This window comes from Ambystoma mexicanum, chromosome 3q (genome assembly GCF_040938575.1).
Source record: "Ambystoma mexicanum isolate Mex_15411 chromosome 3q, UKY_AmexF1_1, whole genome shotgun sequence".
Taxonomy (NCBI): Eukaryota; Metazoa; Chordata; class Amphibia; order Caudata; family Ambystomatidae; genus Ambystoma; species Ambystoma mexicanum.
In genome coordinates this window covers 1,074,113,504-1,074,138,926 of record NC_090926.1, presented here as the reverse complement: position 1 = coordinate 1,074,138,926, position 25,423 = coordinate 1,074,113,504, and positions in this window count along the sequence as shown.

Sequence of the window (25,423 nt, the reverse complement as noted above, 5' to 3'; positions counted from 1 at the left end):
TTGGGAGAGGACCAACTTCTCCAAGAGTTTGCCCAGGAAGGAGGTAGTGGAGATAGGTTGATAGTTAGCTGGTCAGGAGGGGCCGGCAGACGACTTTTATAGGAGGGGTGCATAAGGGAGTGCTTGAGGGATAGTGGGAAGGAGTCAGTGGCAAATGAGCTCCCAGAAGTTGAATTACCCAATCATGGCAGAGTCCAAATCTGTTTTCAGTATACAACTCAGCTCTTGGCCCCTGATTCTTCAGCACCCTTCCCTGCGGCAGCCCTGCATGGCACGCTCTCTAGACTCTCTTGAACCCCCCCACCTCTGCTCATCCCGAGGTCACAAACGCAGATGCTGTGACTTCAAATTCTGCCTTGGGTGAGATGACATCCAGCACCCAGATGCTACACACCTGACCCATCCTATACTGTACCAACAGGTAAATGGTAAAATGAGTACTTGCAATTGTTTTTTTATTATGGCCCACGGCATTATAAATGGAAACTATTTATATTGATATTATCAGTGAATCTATTCCAGTGGGAGCTAATAAATGTTTGACTAAACAAATCCCAAAGTAATTGATGTGTAAATTAAATAGATGTGTATTTATTGGCTTAAATGAAGGCTTTTACATCACCATAACCCACAGCAAATAAAATGAACAAAGAAAGTGGTGTTTTTGTACTTCAATATCTTAAGAAAGCGATGACCGTGAAACCCATTACTGGGTTATGCCCATTTCAAGCAGTATTTTGCATTGGATTGATAACTTATCATCAAATGCACTTAAAAAAAGGCATACAATTAAATGAGGACTGCAGGTGTAGTTTCTTGTTTATATGTGCACTGGGCCGCTGCTATGATAAGGTAATTCTAGGCTTCTGCTTAGCAGCACGACCATTGAGAAGGTCCTACAAACATAGAATCTGACTAAGTACTAATGAGAGGGCACCAAATTTCCACTCTGCCTGGTGCCGCATAATCCTTTTGCTTCTTTTTTTAAAAAATGTTTTTTATTTGTGGTTGGTTTGTATTAAACCTTTACAAAATTAACAAGATGAACATATAATAGAACCTTAAAATTGCATAAAGCATTCAAATTATCATAAAACCAAATGAAAACAAACTCACAAAAAAAATTCAAATATCTTTGTAAAAACATCTATCAGAATAATATCCTATAACAACACAAAAAAAAAGTATTTAGGAATCTAAATCTACCGGATTTAAATGATATTAGATTTCAATACAATACAAATACATCAAAATTAGTAAGCATTTAAAAACACTTTACTATCAAATTCTTCTATATACAAGAGGAGAAGGAACATTCGCATCAACCCTGTATCTGGATGCTCTTTTTACCAAAATCCCACACATGGATTTCCTGCACCTTTCCTCAGGGCAGGAAATACAGGAGAATCAGTTCTTTATGGATAACATTTGCCCACAAAGGGCTAGTTTAAGTACATACAATACAATTCCTTAGGAAGTTAACATAAGTGAATGTAAGTCGTCTTGTATAGCCCAATTCTGTTTTGCATGAAAAGATGGGGGGTGGGAGGGCTAGAATTGTAATTGGGATAGCAGGAAAGGCATGTACAAAACCTGTGGTGTGGTGTGGTGTTGAGGAGTGCAGGACAGAATTACCCGCCCCGACTGCCGATCTGTTTCCTATGCGTTTGGCAGAAACACTTGGGTATATGTTATTCAAAAGGAAGAATGCAAAGTCTGATAGAGTGAAGAGCTTTGACTTTGGTTAGCCGCTGACATAGGGGAGTGCGACAGAGCTAAAGAGGAGGATTTAGCCATAGCTTGATTAGTGTTAATTTGCTAATGATGTACTAATGGCTGGGCCTGTGGTGGCCGTCTGTGGGAGATTTGTGTGCGTAGTTTAAGGGGGTAGTAGATCTTAGAGAGAGGAGTAAGTCAAGGTGTGGAAGGGGCATTAGACACACTAAAGGAAATGTTCACAACATTCCCCACCACAGGGAATGCCTCAGCCCTTCTGGATTGTTGTAACTTGAGTGTCGTGCAGATATGTGAGACCTCCGTCCCCAAGTGCCACACAGAGAGATAGTAGAATCACTCTCTGTGCAACCTTTGAGGCCACAGGTGGAGAAGACCGGAACCGCGGAGTGCTGGAAACCCCAATGAAGCTGTTAAGAAAAAATGGGATTAAGTACCAGGCAAACAGGATAACTCAAGATGTGAGAAAAAAACAAAAAGGTCTTACCGGGTGTTGGCAAAACAGATGGAGGAAGACCTAGTGGATGGGAAGTAGTTCCGGGACTCACGCGGGCAGAGGTCCTGAGTGGGAGGAAGCGGAGTGTACCCACTGATGGTCACAATCAAAACTCCACCTGATTATGTCCTGTAATCAAGTTTGTGCTTGGCAGCAGGATTCTAGACAGGGAAGGATGAACAAGGAAGTCCGTGTAACAGTCCAAGGTCAGCAGCCAGGGTAACAATCCAAAGTCTTTAGAGCAGTAGCCAAGAGGGTAATCCAAAAGAAGTCTGTGATGCATTAGCCGGGTTCAAGGCTCCAAAAAATAGAGCTGAATACATGAAGCCAAACAGAGTCTCAGGGAAACAGCTGTGAAGCGCAGTACTGGAGCAAGTCACGGCTTTTGTACCGTTCACTTCCTGGTCACGTGATGCAGAACTACGTCATGTGATCGCAAGTCCAGATCATGTGATTGGGTAGGCACAGCAACGCGACGCGAAGACGCTCCTCTGTACTTACTGCTGCCTAATCTCCATGGCAACTGCCAATGGAGAAACGGCCGCAATCGTGACTGCGGGGTACGAGCGTACAGGTGCTGTTGCGCTCGTCCGTGGGGCGGCCCGGACCGCCAACGTGAGCCCCGGAACTTGTGGGAGGTAAGTGAAGGGCACAGTCGGGCTGAGGGGAACCTGGGGCCACTGGTGGGACAGGCGGAGGGTATGACAGAGCTCCCCCCCAAAGGCCCACGACCACGTGGGCTGGAAGGATGCTCCTGATGGAACCGAGCAACCAACCGGGGGGCCTGGACATCGGTCGCAGAGACCCAAGAATGCTCCTCCGGACCGTAGCCTGACCAGTCCACCAGGTACTGCAACCTGCCCCTATGGAGACGGGAACCCAAGATATTGGGAATCTCAAAGACGTCAGGGGCCTCTAGGGAAACCAGGGCAGCCGGGGAACGAAGGCGTGAAGAGTTGGGACAAGGTTTGAGCAGGGACGTGTGGAAGACAGGGTGTATCCGCCAAGAAGCCGGGAGCACAAGGCGATAGGTCACCGGATTGATGACCCGGGAAACAACATAAGGGCCTACAAAACGAGGCAGAAGCTTCCGACAACCCGCTAAGCAGAGATGTCGGGTGGACAACCAAACCCGGGAACCCACAGAATGTAACGGGGCCACCCCACGTTTATTGTCAGCCAGGGACTTCATGGATGCCTGGGCCTCCTGAAGATGAACAATCGTCTGAGCATGAACAGAGGACATATTCCTAACACAGGCAGCTGCAGCCGGGTTGATAGAGGAAGAGATGTCAGGGATGGGTAGAACACGGGGGTGTTGGCCATACAAAGCATAAAAGGGGGAAGAGCCAGTGGAAGAGTGAACAGCGTTGTTATAAGCAAACTCTGCAAATCGTATGACCTGCAACCAGGTTGCTTGTTGCTGCAACGTTAAACAACAAAGGTATTGCTCCATTGATTGGTTTGTCCTCTCAGTCTGGCCGTCGGTCTCCGGATGGTAGACCGAGGAATACCGTGCATCAATACCAAGCAACCTGGTCAATGCACGCCAGAAACGGGACGTGAACTGGGACCCCCTATCAGAAATGAGCACAAAAGGTAGGCCAACAAGACAAAAAACTGATTCAAAGAATAGCTTGGCTAACATAGGAGCAGACGGGATTCCCCGGCAAGGAATGAAGCAGGCCATTTTGGTGAATGCAAATCCATGGTCAGAGTGTGCCAAGGCTTCAGTGGTATAGGTAGCGGTTGCAGGAGGCCCACAGGACATCCCCTGCGGTGTTTACACTGGGCACAACCTGAACACGTGTTCACATAACAGGCGACATCTCGCTTCATGGAGGGCCACCAGCACCAGCGTTTCAGAAGTTCCAGGGTACGGTCTTGGCCTGGGTGGCCGTTGATGGCGGTGTCGTGGGACCATTCCAGAGTAGATTCCTGGTTTCAGTGGTGGGCAGAACTAGACGGTTATGTACATAAGGTAGGCCGTCATAGAACACAGGGTCCCATTCGGATAGTTGTTCGGGATGCTGAAGGACCCAAGTGTGGATCGCGTCCAACATTGACAGAGGGGGTGTACAAGTGCAGACAACGTTCCCATGATACAGGAGAGTTTCTGGAAAGACAGGTAATGAAACGCCCCCAGGAGAACGAGACAAAGCATCGGCTTTACCATGTGCCATACCAGAACGATGCCTAATCTGGAAGTCAAAGGCTGCGAAAAACAGGTGCCACCTAACCTGTCTACTATTGAAACACTTGAGGGAGGTTAAGTCCTGCAAATTCTGGTGATATGTAAACATAATGATCTTGTGTTTGTCCCCCAAGAGATGGTGTTGCCACACCCGCAAAGCATCCATCACCGCCAGGAGCTCCTTTTCGGTAACAGTGTAATGGGCTTCCGAAAGAGCTAAACTTACGGGAGTGAAAGGCCACGGGGTGTAAGTGGCCAGTGGAGGAACAAACTTGTGACAGAACCGCTCCTAGAGCAAAAGAAGAGGCATCCGTCTCGACAATGAATGGCAGTTCAGGATCGGGGTGTTGGAGGACAGGGGCGGTAGTGAAGGCTGATTTTAAATCTTCAAAGGCTTTCTGGTGGACCTCTGACCATTTAAAGGGTATATGAGGACTGGCAAGGGTGGTGAGAGGTGATACTATGGAGGAGAACCGAGAGATAAAACGTCGATAAAAGTTAGCGAAGCCTAGGATGGATTGTAAGGCCTTCACAGTCTGCGGGGTTGGCCATTCTAAGACCGCCCGTACCTTGGAATAGTTCATCGTCAGGCTACCGGGTGTGATGTTGAACCCTAGGAACTCTACATTATCCACATGGAACTGGCATTTCTCAGGCTTTGCGAATAAAGAGTGCTTTTTTAGACGAGAGAGCACTTCTCGGACATGTTGCACGTGTTCTTCTAGTTCATGAGAAAAGATGAGAATGTCGTCCAGGTACACTACCACAAACACGTCCAGTATGTCATAGAAAACGTTGTTCATGAAATGCTGGAACGTGGCCGGGGCGTTGAATAGTCCGAAAGGCATGATGGTGTATTCACAGAGACCATACCGTGTACAGAAAGTGGTCTTCCACTCGTCCCCTTTGCGGACTCGGACAAGATTGTATGCGCCCCGTAGGTCCAGTTTGGAGTAAATAGAGGCATGAGTCAGGCGGTCTAGTAATGGGGAAATGAGCGGTATCGGGTACTGATTCTTAACCGTAATGGCATTGAGACGACGATAGTCCACACAGGGACGAAGATCGCCTTCCTTTTTAGGGACGAAGAAAATGGGACTGGCAGCTGACGAATTGGAGGGTCGTATGTGGCCCAGATGTAAATATTTCTTTATGTACTCTTTAAGGGCTTGATCTTCCGAAGGGGATAGAGAATAGATATGACTTGTGGGTACAGGAGCCACAGGGGTCAATTTAATAGGACAATCATAGGTACGATGCGGGGGAAGTACTTCAGAGGAGCCTTGGTCAAATACCTGAGCGTAGTCTTGGTATACCGCAGGATGTTCGCGGCAACCATACCCACTACATGTGGATCAGAAGGATCACGAACATCCGTCACACTGAGACGGGCGATGGCCCCTAATGCAAATGCCCGTGATTTCTCCTCTCTGTTTGTGGGGAGACAGAAGTTCTGGCATAGCTCGGACTCGAAATGTACTTGACCCATTCTCCAGTTGATGTGTGGGTTGTGGTCCCGCAACCAGGGTATCCCTAATAGGACACCGAACTGAGGCATGGCTATTAAATCGAAATGTATGGTTTCCTTGTGAACAGACTGGATCGTCAGTATGAGTGGTGCTGTTTGCTGTCTGATGGGACCAGACGTCAAGGCTGTCCCATCAACCGCCTGCACTGGTTCTGGTCGAGTCTTGTTTACCAAAGGCAGGTTCAAGGCATGAGCTAAGGTAATGTCGATGTAGTTCCCCGTGGCCCCTGAATCAATGATAATCACGACTGGATGGATGGTGCCGGGAGTGGGTTGAAGAGTGGCTTGTACTTGAATGGGCCTAATCCGGTCAAATGCGGGGACAGGATCCGGGGTGTAACATGGAATGCTCGATCTAACCCCTGATTCTAGGGTCGAGCTGTCCGAAAAACCTGTTTCTTTGGTTTCGGCCGACGAGGACACTCTTTAACGAAATGGCCACTCAAACCACAGTAGAAACAGGCATTGGGCCTCATTACACGGACGGCGGTAAGGGTTAACGGTCACTGTTAATGGCAACGGTGACCGTTAACCCTTACCGCCGTACTACGAGGTCCCTTCGCGGGTTGGAGGAATTAACGCCTGCTTCTTGCAGGCGTTAAAAACCAACCCGCTAAGGGACCTCGGAGCTAATTACGGCACCGCAAAATTGCGGTGCCGTAATTAGCGCCTTCCCCATTCCCATAGAGCCCTATGGGGCAGAAATGGGAATGGGGAAGGGCAATGGCGGAAGGGGGATTTACCGCCCCTCCAACCTTGGAATGGGGCGGTAAATCCCCTTTCCGCCAAGGCGGTGCCGGTAATTTACCGGCATGGTCCAGGGTGCTAATAGCACCCTGGATTACCGCCTTCCGTGTAATGAGGCCCATTGTCTGCTCTTCTACGTTCCCTTTCCCTTGAGGTGATAGGACTCCTAATACCTCTGATCTGCATAGGTTCCCCGGTGGTATCAGAGGTGGATGAGGAAGTGGATGGGCCTGAGGAGTGGGGAAACCCAGCCTCAGATCTTCGTTCAGAGCATTGGGCTTATACTTGGAGAGCCAAATCCACAAGAGCCGGAAATTGGACTGGCAGAGATGGAACCAGTGATAATGCGTCCTTCATCGGGTTCTTCAAACCCCGGTAGAAGACCACTGATTTCTTACTTTCTGGCCATGATGTTTCTGCCGCTAGTTGATTGAATCGGGTGATGTATTCAATGAGGGACCCCCTACCCTGGGTTAGCTCCAATAGCTCTAAATCGTGGGACTGTGCTTTGTGTCTGGTGTCGAACACCTGTGACATTTCAGCCACCAGAAGATCAAAGTCATAGAGGGCAGGGTGATCGTTCTCTAATAGGGGGTTGGCCCATGCGGCGGCTGTACCAGCCAAGTGCGATAAAGTGAATGCCGCCTTTGTGGTGGGATCAGGGAAAGCAAGGGGCCTGCACAGAAAATGTAATTTGCATTGGTTAAGGAAGTTCAGAATTTCCTGGGGTCTCCATGGAACCTTTCCGGTGTGGCCAGTGGGAAGGGCGAGGGCAAAACCACAGGAACGGGTGTTGGGACGCTGGGAGTCGGGGCTGTGGGAGGCGGCTGCACTGGGGCAACATCCCCGGACTCCGGATCTATGGGTAGGGGATGCTGGGCGCTCTGCAATAAGTCAAGGTGTTGGTGGATTGCTGTGTTAGCAGCAACCATATCAGCCCGAACTACCGTGATTGCCTGGATTATAGCAGCCATGGGGTCCTCTGTGGTACCCTCCATATCCGACACGACAAAGGCTTCACAGTCTGTTGTATCTTGAGTGTCGTGCAGATATGTGAGACCTCTGTCCCCAAGTGCCACACAGAGAGATAGTAGAATCACTCTCTGTGCAACCTTTGAGGCCACAGGTGGAGAAGACCGGAACCGCAGAGTACTGGAAACCCCAAGGAAGCTGTTAAGAAAAAATGGGATTAAGTACCAGGCAAACAGGATAACTCAAGATGTGAGAAAAAAAACATAAAGGTCTTACCGGGTGTTGGCAAAACAGATCGGGGAAGACCTAGTGGATGAGAAGTAGTTCCAGGACTCACGCGGGCAGAGGTCCTGAGTGGGAGGAAGCGGAGTGTACCCACTGATGGTCACAATCAAAACTCCACCTGATTATGTCCTGTAATCAAGGTTGTGCTTGCAGCAGGATTCTAGACAGGGAAGGATGAACAAGGAAGTCCGTGTAACAGTCCAAGGTCAGCAGCCAGGGTAACAATCCAAAGTCTTTAGAGCAGTAGCCAAGAGGGTAATCCAAAAGAAGTCCGTGATGCGTTAGCCGGGTGCAAGGTTCCAAAAAATAGAGCTGAATACACAAAGCCAAACAGAGTCTCAGGGAAACAGCTGTGAAGCGCAGTACTGGAGCAAGTCACGGCTTTTGTACTCTTCACTTCCTGGTCACATGATGCGGAACTATGTCACGTGATCGGGAGTCCAGATCACGTGATCGGGTAGACACAGCAACGTGGTGCAAAGACGCTCCTCTGTACTTACTGCTGCCTAATCCCCACGGCAACTGCCAATGGAGAAACGGCCGCAATCGTGACTGTGGGGTGTGAGCGTAAAGGTGCTGTTGCGCTCGTCTGATGGGCGGCCCGGACCGCCAACGTGAGCCTCGGAACTTGTGGGAGGTAAGTGAAGGGCACAGTTGGGCTGAGGGGAACCTGGGGCCACTGGTGGGACGGGTGGAGGGTATGACATGGATACATGTAACCACCTTGCCAAACAACTAGTGGATGCCCACGCACTTCTAAAGTCTATTCGCCCCAATGTCAAAGCGTCTGCTCCCTGGTACACACCCAAGCTAGTCGAAGGCAAACATTCTATCAGATCCCTTGAAAAGCGATGGCACAAGGACCACATCATAGAGGCTCTCTCATCCCTCAAATCGCTGTGAACCAAAGGCAGACACATTTATTTATTTAGATTTATATAGCGCGCAAGCAGCCCACGGATTACTACACTTCCACAATTAAGGCACGTAAAGTGTAACGCTCACCTGATTCCCGTAGAGGCGCCGGTCTTGACTGGGCGTATACCGTATCTTCAAAGGTGATGTGTAACACACGGCTGGCTCTTTGGGCTGGACCTCTGTGCACTGTATGTTTGACTCAAAGGGTAAGATGTCTGCAGATAGAAAATATGGGATTAAGGAACTGGGTTATTGAATGTCTCTCTCTTCTTCCCTTTCTCTTCTCCTGTAGAACCCCAAAGGTTAACGCTCTCACCTTAGGTAAGTGAACGCCGTGCTCTCCATCTGCCTTGGGGCAGGGTGCTGTAACCAGTTTCTTCACTGGATAAGGGGAGCAGGCCTCTTGACTTCAGAGGACTGCTGTCCGTCGTTTACTGCACGAACGGTAAGTTTCGAGTAATTCTAATGTCTTTAAAGTCTTTAGTAATGATGTTTCTTGTTTTGCAGGGTTCCGGCGATGGCGGATGACGGGCTGAAGTGAGTTGAAGATGGAGCCCGTGTGATGAATAGAAGCGCCTGGAAGCACGTAAGTAAGCGCTAGTTGCCTGCTTCACGATGCGCTCTAACTGTCTTTTTATTTTGCAGGTATAAGTTCGGAGCGGCTGCAGTGTGCCGGAATACACACTGGGTTAGATGTGGAAAGGAGTAATGGCACGTGAGTATTAAAGTTCCCCAATGTCTTTAAACGCACCTTGTTTTGTCTTTCAGATGTGGGATGCAGCGCCGAAGGCCTCCGGAGCGTGCAAAGAGTTGGTAAGCTTTTGACTTTCAGATGCCGGAATGCAGTGTGAAGACCTCCGGAGCGCACGAAGTGTAGGTAAGCCTTTGTCTTTCAGATGCCGGAATGCAGTGCGAGGCGTTGGTGACAGCCGATGGACCAGGTAAGTGAAGAGCTGTCACTGAAGACTAACTAAGAATGCTAACCTGTTCTTTCTTGTCTTTATAGGTGTTGCTGAAGACTGGATTCAGGATGGTAAGCCTTTTTCCTTAGGCCCAGGATCAGATGCAGAAGACATGATGAGCGTTCTGCTGCAGAGGATGCAGAATAACGCAAAGCAAGATTCATCCATCGGGTGTGGTTTAAATAGCCTCCTGTAGTGCTTAGGTGTCTCCTTCCACAGCCACGCCTAGGTAAGAAAAGAGTTCCTGCTTTCCAGAAGTGTTCCAGTGTTCTGAATCTAGGGAGTGGCTCCTGCCCCACCCAACAGGAAAAGTAGTTCCAAACAGAAGAGGATCAGAGGCTCAACTGGCAGGCAAGTAAGCAGCATGGTCTGCTGCAGGTAAGTCCACCCAAGCATTATGAGCCCGGCGCTTCCAGCGCTGGGACTGGGCATATTTATGAGCCTGGTGCCACTGGCGCCAGGACTGGGTCCAAAAGGTCCCAATTGGGACTGGTTGGCACTCGGAACCTGGGTTATGGATCTGCTTCCAAGGGAGTTGGGAAAACCCTGACCTTTTGGAAGCAGAGATCATGACATAAAGCCTTATTCAACCTAGTCAAGCACTGCTCCAAGCTTACACCTGTCCTTTAGGTGCCGGCTTCACAAGAGAGATACAACGGAATAAACAGCTTGTTCATTAACAAAATTGATAAAATCAGAGGTTAAATCAATGCCTCACAACCAGAGAGTCCTGGTAGTATTCCCTCCCCATCTCCACTTTCCCCAGGCACTGCCCTCCTGGGCATACTTCACCCTTGTCTCTTCTACGGATCTCTCAGACACACTTGCTTCTTTCAAACTCACTACTTACACAGACAACGTACTCCCAGCCTCCCTCATTAAACAACTCACTGGACCAACATTTAACTCAATCCTTGGTATTGTGAATGCCTCCCTCAGTGAAGGTGCATTCCCAGACGTGTTGAAGACAGGTCTCGTACAACCACTTCTCAAAAACCCTTACTTGATCCAGAGGACATAGCCAACTAGAGACCTATCACAAGCCTCCAGTTTATTGGGAAGCTTACAGAGAAATAAGTTGAGACCCAACTGCTTGCCAAAATCGACCAGCTTGACCTCCTCCGTGATTACCAGTCTGTCTTCTGCCCCAAATGCAACACTGAGATTTCAACCATCCAAATGGTGGACGATGTGCTCAGAATCACCGACACTGGGGACTCTTGCCTCCTAGATCTCTAAGCTGCCGTCGACACAGTTGATCGCCAAATACCCCTCTTTCATCTCACTGACAGGATGGGCTCCTCAGGAACTGTCCTAAAATGGTTTGCATCCTACTTATCCGATAAGCAGCTGGTCGTACAGATGTTCTCATTTAGATCCAACTGACTCCCAGCCATGTGTGTAGTCCCCCAAGGAGTCCTTGTCTCCCCAACCATCGTCAATCTATACATGGAACCCTTAGAAACTCTCCTAAATGACCCCAAACTTGGCTATCCATCAGTGTGCTGATGATACCAGCTGTAACGTAGGTTCAGTGGCTCTAGGAGTGGACTGGGAACCGAAAGAGGCCCTCAAAATAATTTGCAAAGTAGCCCCATATTGCACATTTTCAGCAAGCCCAACACTTTGCCTACCAGAAAATCTCCAGAGTTCCCCACAGGCCAATCCACCCCTGAGTGGCCCCTAGGACATTACTCGCCTCTGCAAATTCCTGGCTACTATCCAAACATAGATGTGAAATGCTTACCTTAAACTGAACCGGACCAAGAACAAAGTTGTCCTCTCTGTCCCCCCCACCAAAAAACAACTTGTGCAACAATGGCTGGATGATATGTGCCTCGACGGTGTGACCTATCGCTAGATGTTGTCACTTCTCCCTGAGGAAGAGCCCTTTCCCATGAGGCCAGGGAGGTGAGGTTGTTACCCAATATTCACCGTGGGGGTTGTATAATGTGGGAGGATCTCATGGGGAGGGACTAGCCCCCTTGGGAGAAGGACTGCCATCTACAGTACAGTCCTTATGAGAACATCACACCCCCACATAACATAACCTCTCCTTCCTCTGGTATCCTCTTTATAGAGAGTAGACCTACGTACTGTTATCAGGTAGAATACCTTAAGGTTCTGGAAAGTACTGAGACGAAGAGAACATCAAGGATTTAGGAAATCCAAGTACTGGGATGAGTTGGCCCCACGGAGCAATAAAGATGAAACCAGTGAAAGAGTAGAAGGACTCATGCAATGGGCAGAGACACCGCAGGCAACATTGGCAAAAAAATCGACAAAGGACTAAAAACCTGGTCTCGGGCAGCCGCGGAGGACGGCAGGTGTGAGGCACACCGAATGCAGTTGATACAAACCTGCGTCGCTGATCTGGATGGAGAGAACTCCATGGACGTTGACAATCTGCTGCATCAGATGATCCGGAGGTCTGTGGGAGCAGTCTAGTGCACAGCAGCGTTGAGAGGAGGAAGGAAAGCAGGAGGCAGCCAGGAATGCTGTCGCTGACCCGGAGAGAAAGCAAGACACCCGAGAAGCCGAACGGAACAATCGCCATCCCAGGAAGCCCTGGTGACGTGCAGAGGCCCTCAACAAGGTAAAGGGCTGTACGGGAGACCCGGAGGGGATGCAGGGCGGCTTTCCAAGAGAACACAAGCAGTTGTAGGTAGTCCCCTTTGCAACCATAACATTTGGGTGGCATGGTAGGGGAACAAAGCCTGCAAACCTTCTCCTCCTCATTTCAGTGATGTAACGAAGCCTGTTGATTGCCAGGGAACGGTCGAGGACGCCAAGTACCATAAAGAGAACTTGTGATGGAGAGTCTCTCACAACAGTGACTGGGATAAACCCACTGAGATAGAGAATTCAGGGTCTAGGCCCCAAACCAAGAGAGTGATACGAGTCATCTTCCCTGTGGCAGTACTTGACAGGGAAGTGACCCAAGTGGGCCAAACCAAAGAAGAAGTGAAGCCAGAGTTGCGAACCCTCCTAACACTCAGAGTTGGGTGTTGGAGGTGTGAAGCCTAATGAAAAGGAAGGGAGTCATTCCCCCTGGTTGTGAGATACTGTCCTAAGATTACCTTGAGAAGGGAGTTATTCTCCCGGTAACTGGGGGTCTGAGAGTAAGGTCCAACAGGACTAGGGAATGGAGTCATTCCCCCGGGCTATCTGAGACTAAGACTGAGCGCCAGGAGAAGGGATGCATTCTCCTGGCCTACTGAGAAAGTATTGTTTTGGAATGCTGTGACCTTGGGAAGGGAGTCATTCCCCAGAGCTATCTTAGACTGCGCGCCAGGAGAAGGGAGGCATTCTCCTGGGCCACCAAGAAGATATTGTTTGGAACTTTGTGTGCGAGGGGAAGGGAGTCATTCCGCTGGGCTATCTGAGACTGGACATCAGGAGAAGGGAGACATTCTCCTGGCCCACCAAAGATGCATTGTGTGGAGCTTTAGCCATACCCAGGAGGAACCAGTCTCCTGGAACCAGAACAGTACTGCCTTATTCTTTAGTTTCAAGTTTAAGGAACAGAAGTACGTTTTTCTTGACACAGGACGGTGGATACTTCAGCTTTGACAGACATCCTGGCAATCCCCTTAGTTCTTAATTGGAGGCATAGAACCCCCTCTTAGCAAAAGGGACAGATAGTTTTTCTCTTGATTTATGATTTAAATAAAAGTCTTTAGCCCCAAGCATGCCACCTTTGTGTCAGCCTCCTTCTTCTGCACCCTTACAATGGATACAAGCCTCAACTGTCAAGCTCAGCCTAATCCATGGGCTTTATTGTTGACAGTAGCCCTTCCTCCCAGAAGCACATAACCAAAAAGGCACAAATGGATTTCTACTGATCTACACACTCTGCAACATCAACCCCCTCCTTCCCCTGAATGGATTATGTATGGTGGTTCAAGCCCTCGTTATCTCACACATCGATGGAGGAAATGCTCTCCACACCTTGACCACCTCAAAGCAGCACAACAAGCTGCAGCCTGCCTCATTATAGGTGTCCGTAAATTCGACTGTATCTCTCCAACACTGCTCACAATTCACGCCCCTCCCCCCTGCCCAGGATCATATTAAAAATGCATATATCACCTACAAAGCAGTCTCAAATAGAACACCAAGATACTTGGTGGCTAAACTTCATGCCTCTGGAGGCTCTCGCACCACACGTAGCAAAACGATCAAAAGGTTGGAGTCAAAGCTAGCCCACAAAGAGAAGATTTGCAAGCAGTCCTTCTCCTGCCACGCCCCGATCATCTGGAACTTAATCCAGATATAGGCCCGAAATGCCCCTACCACCATCCAGTTCCGCAACGCCCTGAAAACGTGGCTCTTCCAGCAATACCTACCAGGTGAATTCAATCCCTGCCTTCTCCATCAGTTCTGCATTACGATGCCAAGTCCAATTCCGGCACAATCCTGTGGTAATGTGCACTGCTGCTCTTGAGCTAGGTTTGCGCTATAAGCAATACAGTAAGCTACATAATAAAGGTTATTTGAGGCAAGACCTTCTGGTTCAGAATAAGGGCTGTTTGGAGATGAGGATACCAGGCACCCATTTCACCTTTCTTTGTATGTTGGTTGACAGGCTGAGAACCGCCTACAACCTCTCTCCAATTATCTCATGTGCTAAGAAAATGCGGGAATGGTGCATATGTTGTGGGCATGCCCACTGATAGAGAGATACTGGGGAGAAATAGCACAGAAGATGGAAGACAAAGGGATCTATATGAAGGTGGATACCGCATGGGCTTGTTTGATAGGAGGGTTTCCCAGACCACGTAAGCTTAAACATGTGAGCAAACTGAAAGATCTAGCGTATGCCCTAGCAAAGAGAAGGATTGCGATGGGTTGGAAGGCATGTCATGGACCAAAAATGGAAACGTGGTGGAGGGATCTGCAGAAGTGGGCGGAGGCAGAAACTGTGGTATGGCAGGAAGAATGTAAAGGAGAGACAGAAGAAGAAGCCGGAACCCTATTGGGTTGGAGGCAACTGATAGCTGAATTATTTGGGTCTTCGCATGATGGACCAAGTGATAAAGACCCAATGAGATCTGTTGAAGAGGAATCCCCACCGCAAGGGATAGAGACTGGAAATGAGGGAGAGTAGGCTGGGGAGGGGGGAGAGAAGGGGAAATACAGTGGGTTTGAATACAGCAATGTATGTTTATTTGTGATTGACATTATGCATCCACTGTAAGTTTGGTTTGAGTTGTTGTTTTTCGAATAAAATCAATAAAATTGTTTTTAAAAAAAACTATCTCATGTGCTGTGCTCAGTGGACATCTGACACCTTTGCCTATCAGTTCTGCGAATGGCATTCTTCAGATATTTGCCATGCAATCGGGACAGGAATCCCTAGCCTTTTCTTGTAGAGGTTTACCACAGTGTCTCCCAAAATAATCAACCTCCTCTTGCACAATGCACACAGCCACAGGTGAAAATGTAATAAAATGTCCCTGTACACTCACCAGATGAAGAGGGGGAGGAGGGCACCACTTGAAAGTGTTTAGTCTTGTAGTAGTTGCTTAGATTAAGAAAATCATGGATTTTTCTATAAAAAAAGTCTTTTATAATGTTCTCGCCTGGAGCTGCCAATCCAAAAAACGGTCCTGTAGCACTAGGACCTAATCGAACAAAAAACTTCCAGGAAACAAAGTGACTCCACTTTGTTAGGAAAGGCGCTTCACAGTTAGCCCCAGTTAGGTTGCTAATATTTAGTATGCTGTAAATTATCAAGTTTTCGATATGAAAGTAATGAAATTCAAAGAATTGATTGATTCTTGGCAGGAATTGTTTAATTCACATTCCTGTAATATTTGCCGCCAAAATTTGTCTTTGTAAATCACACAATGAGTTTGCATCTCAAATTGCCCATAATACGCTGGTGCCAATGCATTTCGGATAAAACCTTCATCAGGGCGGTATTATAGCAAAAAACAAATTATATAGCATGACTTATATTTCATCATTGTTAACAGTATATGCATAAACATAGCAGCCATTATTTAGAGGTAATTACAAAAGCACATACCAATCCGCGAGCCACGTCCATTTGAAGAGATAATGAACACAAATAAATAAAACAAAACGGCATCCCAATTAAGTAAATGTGCATTTTCTCTCTATCTTTAAACTATATGTGCATGTCCTACCTTGGTCATGCCGAACGCTTGGATCGTGGTGTTGTACGGTAGTACAACAAGATCTACAAGAAAGTTAAACAGTAATACTGAGTCATCCACAAGAACTTCAGTAAGTGAAGCATGTAAAGCCTAATTGTTGCTGCCGTACTTACCAAGCATCTGCTGTTCACAAGCCGTGACCGCAGAGTGAGCCGCTTGCAACGCGCTCGCGTTAGTTTACCTTTCGTTTTAAAGGTTACCATGGAGACGGTGCGAGGCGTCGTGGTCCATCTGGAGCACGTACGCCTCGCGCCCCACCCTCGGGCGCGAGCCACGGGGCGGGGATATCTCCATGGTGACCGTCGCATTGGGATTCAATGCGCGTGATTGTAATCTCGTGTCTTCGAAGCCTTAAAGGCGCAGTTACTTGTACAGGAAGGGTGATAAAAATGTGTACTCTTTGCATGGATCTCAATGATGTATTAAAGACTGTGGGTCCGCATTGAACCAGCGACTAAATATAGGAAGTAGAGCGTATGCAGGAATTAGTTGATCCAGTGTAATCCATCACGTGGACATGTATTCTGTTAATTGTGCATTAATCGCTATAATATCATTTAAGCAATTAGTTCAGAGCATTCTACTATTATGAACAAATCAACCCAGGTATAGTCCAATCATACAAAATTACGGCAAAAGATGGAAAGTGCAGTTATATAGCGGAGCCATAAAAACGGATGGCCAGGACCAGAAGCTCCACGTTTATATGGAAAAAATTTCAATATTTCTGTAAATAAAATATAAAGTTAATTCAGTTCTACAAACATGATTTTACAAGAAACACATATATTTTATTTCTTCATTGAGCCCTCTTGGAGTGAGAGAACTCACACAGTCTATCCAAAAGGTTTCTCTTTGGTCCATTTTCCTTTGGAAGTTCTCGTGGGTTTCTCTTTTAGAAACCACTTCTAGAATTACAAAGCGGAGCTGAGCCAGGTTGTGTTTCCTCTGATCCCAATGTCTTGACACCGCTGAGTTCGAATTGTGATTCCTTATGCATGATCTATGTTCATTCCATCTAATTTTTGCTACTCGCAATGTCTGACCCACATAGTACAGTCCACACAGACACTTGATGGCATAAATCACGTTAATAGAGTCGCATGTAGCAAAATCCTTCAATCTGATTGTCTCTCCTGTATGGGGATGTTTTACTGTTTCTCCTTTCATCACATTGCCACAATTGCTGCAATTCAAACAAGGACATGTTTCAATTCTTTCTGTGAGTTTCTTCTTAAGTGCTGGTTTGGTTTGAACTAGTCTATCTTTTAGGTTTTGACTCCGCTGGTAGGCGAATGTGGGTACTTCCTTAAACAAGTGTTCTACTCTTTGATCACATAATAATGTGTTTCAATGTTTTTTGATAATGCACTTAATGCGGTTGCTTTGACGTGAGTATTTGGACACAAAGACCAGTGGGGGAGCTGACTCTTGCTTAGTCTTTATCTTCAATAAGTCTTCTCTGCTTTGTGTGGCTACTCGTGATTGAGCTGTGTTTATTTCTTCTTCCGAATATCCCCTGTCCAGGAACTTCTCCCCCATCTCTTGGATGGCTATCTTGTAGTCTTCTGGGTCACTTACCAATCTTTTTACCCGGAGCATCTGGCTATATGGAAGGTTTTTTATAAGGCTCGGTTGATGGAAGCTGAGGCATTGTAATAGATTGTTCCGATCTGTGGGTTTTCGAAAGATGGTGGTCTGATAGCCTATGTTGGTAATCTTAATGTCTACGTCCAGAAAATGGATGCTAGTTAGGGAGTGTTCCTGAGTAAATTGGATGCGGGCATCTATGCTGTTGAGATATGTAAAGAAGTTGAGCAGTTCTTCTTCCGTGTCTTTCCATACTCCAAATATATCATCAATATACCTAATCCAAAGGCCCAATTTGGGGTACCAGTGTTCATTCTGTAGTATGTTTTCAAATTCGAATTTGTACATGAATGAGTTAGCATAGGAGGGGGCCATAGTGGCTCCCATGGCCGTCCCAGCCACTTGGAGATAGTAGTCGTCCTTATATCGGAAATACGAGTTATTGTTAATAAACTCCAAAAGTACCATTATGAATTCTTTCTGAGCTGTGAAACCTGGTAGGCAATGTACGACAAGTCCTTACTGCGTCTATGTAAGAAGCCACCACCAAAAGTACTGCGGTTAAACTGGCGTCCTATATTTTGGAATCTGAGGCAGCCACCTGCACGGTTTCGTAAACAGAGCGCATCTGCAAGTGGTCGGTTCTCATGATTGACTGTTGATATGTTGTTGCAAAATGAGAATGTATTTGCGCTCGGAGTGAAGGTCAGTTCATTTTATTTCATTTTTTCAGTAGGCGCTCAGTATGGTCGCACATGTACCAAACCTCATAAGGGTCAATTGTTTTTCGACCTTGACTTACAGGGAACAGAGACAGAAAGAATCTAGGGAGTCACAGTTTGTGAAACATTCCCTATGATAAGTTATGCTTCAAAAAGGTTTCTGAAGCACATGAAATATCAGTTCCCGAGGACGTCTTCTTGCAAACAACTACTGTGTGACTGCGGAGGCCGAAATGGAGGTGGTGCATATCATCTAAGCTTACTTTTCAGGCCTGTACACCAAACTGCCATTATTTACCAAGTCTGAGAAAAAAAAATTATTACTAGTAATGCATTTGGAGGTTTGTGTGCCGTTGAAATTTCAGATTGCACATTACCGCCGTCTGTACGATGTCACTACAATTTCCACTATGACCTACGAAATGTATGTGGCATTGATATTTTTTTTACCTATTATGCAGATTGTACATTTTCGCCGTTTGTAGGGAGTTAGTACATTTCCCCATATAACATTAATTGTTTATAGAAATGTTATGTGTTACACCTTACATTTCCGCAAAGGCTTCGTATTGATAGTTCTTTTTTGTCATTTTCCCCTCAGCTACTTCCTTCCGTATTGCGAATGTCATGGATTGCAGCGTCCGAGTGATGGTTTTTTTAATTGTCAAGTGCAGCTATTCGTCACCGGTGGTATGTGCGTCATCATTGAATGGGATGACCGCATCGGACCTCTATGTCCATACGCAGTTGTAGCAGTACAAAGCAACATACCATCATTTCTGGTGTCATAGTTCACAGCCATTCACGTCGCCTTGTAAATCACTGTGACAGGAATACGCCTACTGTGTCAACAACACATAATTTCAGTGTGGTTAAACAACAACGTCACCATTGCCACTAACATTATAAGTAACATACCATACTGTCTGATGGACTACATCACAGCGATTGACGCTGTCTTGTCAATGAATTTGAGAGGCAACCGACTACTGTGTCGCCACTGCATACTGTGTGTGTGTGATAAAAACTGTGGCCCCAAAGCATGGTGACTGTGTGGGAAAACATCAACGTGACCGTTAAAATTAACATTTTCATTGTGCAGCAGAGACACAAACTTCCAATTTCTTTGCAACTGAGAAAAGGGCGATGATTTAGTGCTGTGCATTGTGAAATAAAAGTACCTTACTACTTTTTACATGTTAGTCACAATGTGCCATGCTACGTTGCAGGTTGTAGTATGTTCTTTAATAGGTGCCGTATCACGGTACGTAAGTATTTATGGAATCATTTGTTTACGCTGCCAAGGTACGTTATCCAGAACGCTATTACATACCACTTGATTTGGCAACGTAAGGCTCAGGGCCATCTATTATGCTTTCGTGCCGTTAGGGTACTTTCTGTTACCCAGATGCCCCAATTACCAAGAGCAGTTCTGCATGAAGACGGTATCTTGTCACGGTGGTGGCGCGAGTTATGGTTGCTTAGCTGACATAAAAGAAAGGGGCTAAAGATGTGATGGCGTCAGTGGTGGCATCAATGACATGTGTGGTGGCATCCTTTATGTTCGGGGTGGTAGTGGTAGCAGTGGAGAGGGTGATTAGCCTACCATACCTCCCGAATTTCAGGGGTTTGTAGATTATATATATATATATATTTGTTATGGTTAAGTTGCTAAACTCATAGGAAGAGACTTTTTCTGGCGGCTTATAACTTCGCTCCCCCTGGACAAATCCTCACCAAACCAGAATGAGGAAATACTGGACGGATTTGCACCAAATCTGCGATAGGAGCAGGGGCTTGGGTCAGTGAGCGTGCTTTTGTGTGTTTTGTGGAAATCGGACCAGTACTTTTGTTGCAAAGGACTGAAACGTACATCCCAAAAAATGTGTGATATCTTGGTCCACTCCGTGGATCCATTTCCCTGTTAGCTTCGCAGACCGAAGTCTCATTGGCCTGCGGTACGCCATGCTGGCGGTGAACAGTGGACGCGGCCGGTGGTTGGCTGAAGGGAAGCGTGCTGTACGTCAAAGGTTTTGGGAAACGCTGCCATGGTGTATCGGAGGACAGTGTTGTGGTGTGTGTGGCAAGCCCCTAATGCATTGTGTGTATGGCTGGGCCTCCTGTATGTAACTGTGTGGCCACTAAAAGTACTCAATCTGCCTCCACTCCAGCGTCCCTTTTCCATGTGCGCCGTGCACTGAAAAATGTGATTGCTCTGCAGTGTAAGGTGACGTGTTGTGCGTGAATAGTTTTGATAACGGCGGCATGTTGTTTCCGAGGGCAGGGCGGCGGTGAACAGGCCTGGAAAACATAGTTTACGGCATCTGGTGGTGGGAAGAAGGGATGGAAAGGGTGGGGGAGTGAGAAGTGCTGCAAGTGACACATCTCATTAGAAGAAGACGGTGGTGTGTCAGTGGTATCCGTGCATAGTACGCCAATTAGCAGTTATCTGACGAGGCAACAATCTTGTGTGGTCATTGTAGGCAGCCTTCGTTATGGCATGCCAGCTACAGCTGCAATGTCTTTCTGTGATGACTGGTGGCAGGCACATTTTCAGAAGGGGAGTGCATTCCACAAGGCATGCCCATTTACAGATAAGGTGCGCTATGATGTGCTGTGTGTGGTAAGTCCGTAGCCCCTTTAATGCATGGTTGCTGCCCTTGCACAGAAAAGTAAGTCCACTGGTTGAAAAGGTATGTGGACTGGTTAAAAGTCAGAGCCACATTGTCACTTTGTGTGTGGTTTGGCTGCATTGCACACATTGTTGGTTGCATGGGTGTGGTGATTGGTAGAACATCGTATAGTTATCGGTGTATGAGTGGAGATGCTGCAGTGACCAGTCGTGTACTGTGTCCACTGGGTGCACTAATGGAATAGTGTAAATATGGAAGAGGTTACTGTGATAGTGGTTCTTAGATGTGCTTGCGTAGTGTGCATTGCACGGATTAGCAAGTGTTGCAGTGCACTATTTAGTACTTCTTGTGTGTACATAGTCCAGTGTGGAGAGCAGGACCAATGTTGCGCCGATTGTGTTCTTTGGTTGGCATTATTACAATGATTTCTGAATGGAAGTGGGGAGCAGTGGCAAACTCTGTGATATGTTTGTGCATTACGGTAAGTGGAACATGTGTGCATGCATTCCTGCTTTAGGGTACAGAGGTTGGGTAGAAGTGCTGGTGCCTATGTTGGCTTTCTGATTTGTGGCACATGCCTACATGTTCGCCTGCATGGTTTTGTTATGTTGTGGTGGGTGTGTAAGGCCTAGACTGTTGGGGACATGGCCGAAAGCCGTAGGCCATAGGCCATGCACCCAGCAGGCTAGGCCTTCATGACAGCCACCACAATGTAATGCAGTCATGCACTTGTCAGTCTGCATGCATGTCAAGTTGGTGACTTGTACGCAGTGGTTGTGGAGGACATTGTAGACTTGGCAGAGCAGCAGAAGTGAGCTGCTATGTGTACATTAGGATATGATGTATATCATTTCCCCTGTCACACAATAGGGGGCCACATGTCACCATTTGCGTTTGCTATGATTAGGCCAGTAGAAGACCCATGCATTAGGAAGTTCTGTAAGTTAAGGCACCATGAAAGGACATGCTCAGCAGCACACATGTAAAACATGGCCAATGCACACAGCCTCCTACATATTGTTCATCGCACCTGCACCCAACAGCGTAGACCTTTATAACAGCCACCACAACCTATTGCAACCATGCAGTTGTCACTCTGCATGCATTTGAAGTTGGTAACTTTTACACAATGGTTGTGGAGGACACTGCGCACTTGGTCGACCAGCGGAAGAGAGATGGTATGCGTCAATTAGCATATGGTGTACATCATTGCCCCTGTTGCACAATAGGCCGCCACATGCAACCATGTGCATTTCATATGGTTTGCCCCTTATAAGCTCCTTGTTTCCCAAAGTTCTGTAAAATAGTGCAGCATGAAAGGCCGTGCTCAGCAGCACACATGTAAATTATGGCTAACGTACACAGGCTCATACGTTCTGTTCAGCAACCCACCGCAACGTTGTGAAGCCATGCATGCAAATATGTGCCCGGGCGAATGCTGCCAGGCTGAATTGCAGATAGGGAGTGCAGTGCACATGACATGAGCATTTACCCATAGCCTGTACTATGGTGTGTTTTCTGTGGGGAGGACCTAGCGCCTTGCATGCATGGAGGGGAAAGCGAAAAAAAGGAGTCTTCCTGCTTTACTGTGCTGTGGCTCTCCTGGTACTTGGGGAAACGTACGTGCCACATTCTGCGTTTCTCTCCAGGCTGGCCAATGGAAATGGAAGTATGGCCTTTGTCCAATCAGATACTAAGGGTGTGTGTGATAGGCAAGAGCTCCAATAGGGAGAAGGACTCTTCCTGCTTCACTGGGACGTGACCCTCACGGTACTTGGGGAAAGGCACGTGCCACATTGTGCGCTTCTCACCATGCTGGCCAATGGAAATGGGACTATGGCCTTTGGCCAATCAGGTCCTCAGGGTGTGCGTCACAGGCAAGAGCACCAATAGGCAGAAGGACTCCTCCTGCTCCACTGGGGCGTGGCCCTCACCGTCTTTAGGGAAAGGCACATGCCACATTCTGCGCTTCTCACCATGGTGGCCAATAGAAATGGGACTGTGGGGAATGTCCAATCAGGTTCACAGGATGGGCGTCACAGGAAAGGGCGGCAATCATTTCTTGCATTCGTGTGTGCAGTGTGGCTGGCAAACATGGCAATAGGCACAGTTTACGTTGTGGGTGATGTCTTTGTGGAAGATCTGTTCGTGTATGCCCTCAAGGAAGCCTTTTGTGGCAATTTCGGTTTGGAGGGAGTGGATGCTTTGTGGTGCAGTGTCCAATTGTGCTGTTTCAGAGGAGTGCTTGTAGAATGTCGAATGGCCTCTTCGCCAACTGTATATGTTGTCGTGCACTTTGGACCCTTCTTTTTTGGGTTCCATGGCTTGTTACAGTGTTTACCATCAACTGGAGAAGATGATGAAACCAGTGCAGCGCATTTCTCCCACTGCCAAGGTGCTTTTCTCATGTATACCCCCGAGAATACTGTGGAAGTATTCGAATGATTCCTGTCGCCAGCCAGAGGCCGGAAGGGGTCTCATCAACAGAAGCATGTGTGACTTCTTGAGTGCTGCTGGGATGTTCTCCTGTGAGAATGAGACCATTGGTACTCGATATATAAACCTTTTCAAAGGAAATGGCATGTCTTTGTCGAACAGTGGCAATGACATTTTGTTTAACTATCTACAGGCTGTTTCACAATCTGTTTTGAAAACACAAAATCACTTATAAAAACTACAAAAAAAGATGTTTCTATGGAAGTGCCTTAAAAAAAAAGCCTCTTTTAAGAGCCCCCACAACTAAGGAAGTCCCCTACCCTGGTTGAAAGTTATTGCCCCACTCCCACGCGCGCACAGCACAAAAAGTCCACGAATATCATGATAGTTGTAGGGTGCCACGTGTTAGATATGCCCCTTTTGCAGATGATGGGCATAGAAATGGGCCTGTAGTGGCTACGGGATTGGTCAATAAGGTTTCTGGGTGTGGTGTGTAGGCACAGACTGTGGTACACTGTGTATGTGTCGACAGAAGTTTCACGAGCCACAGCGTGTGGATTTTAGGGGAGTTCGAAATACATTGCCTGAAAGTGATTGGAAAACACTGTGCAGTGGCTGCTCATTTTGGAATGTATCATGTGGATGTGTACTGCTATGGAATACCTACAATGAAGTGACTGATTTTGGTTTGTTTGTGTGACACTTTGGTGACACGCAATCATGCCAATATTATTGTTGTTCATTGTGGAGGGCAAATTGCACAGCATGTTACACGAGTTTCAGTGCCGTTTGCTCTGAAGGAGGCACTTGCCCAGGTCATGCGATTGTCTCCGATCTCTTGCATAACTTTGTATCGCATTATGCAGACACCAATGTGGCTAAGTCATTTTGTATTTGGTCCACAAAAGGAGAAAGCATGGTACATTGCGAAGAAGTGCATATGACGTTTGACAGCATGAACACATTTCCACAGCTATAACGTTTATCTCACTATGCCTGCTATCCTGATTTCTGCACACCCCATCCAAATTGCCTTGGTGATCTTCTTGAAAGTAGTGAAACATTGTTGTACTTAGTGTTGCGCACGGACACTCTTCACAACGCTGTGCAACACGTAAAGAAACCTCTTTCTGCAGCGCCCCCCTTTCCAAACGATTGAATTACAGTGTTTTGCACAGTGCCATGCCTCCTGCCCTGCATCCGTTCATTGGTAAATCCATTGTTCATCTCTAAAAGGTGCTTTCTTTATTTTCCTTTTTTGCTTTGCCAGTTCATTTCCATTCATTATTCTCTTCTGACACACGCCACAGAAGGAATGGCAGGAAAGGCCCAGAACAGAAGGGGCAGTACCTGCATGGATACGATAGGGGACGTGCCGAGAGACGGAATTACTGGGTGACCCTCACCTACATAGGCACCAGTCATTGTCATGCTCCCGGAAGGACCCTTCCACCACACTTCCAAGTACCTTCCTTCTGTAGAGTAGCGCGTTGCAGTACATGCACAATACAATGCCATTTGCCGGGTGAGAGTCTGTAGCACAACATATGATCTGCAGGGATGTTATAGAGCTCCGCTGCCCTCCAGGAGTGCCCCTCTTGTTGCCCGCAGCAAATGCTGCACATGAAATTACTCTATGTAATTGTTGAAAGGACGGTAGACTGCCCACTGGTCCCTTGTACTTTCATTTCAGTTGTCGTCACATGCAGTACAAACACTTTATGCTACACCATTAGTCTTAGGAGTAGCATTCATAGAGATGCATACATTCTGGTATACAAGAATGTTTACAACAACGGGAAACACAGCTTAATTTCGTGGACCAGCAAGACATTTATTTTGTGCGACCCATGTTTGTTTGTTTGTTTGTTTTATTGATTTCTAGGGTGCACCGAACCCGTAGGTAACTGGGCGCAGCGAGTACAAGAATATTTCAAGCTTATGTTACAAGGTGAGACATATATAGTTTACATTGTAAGACGGTTACATAGTGGGAAAGTTACATAGTAGGATGAGAAAGC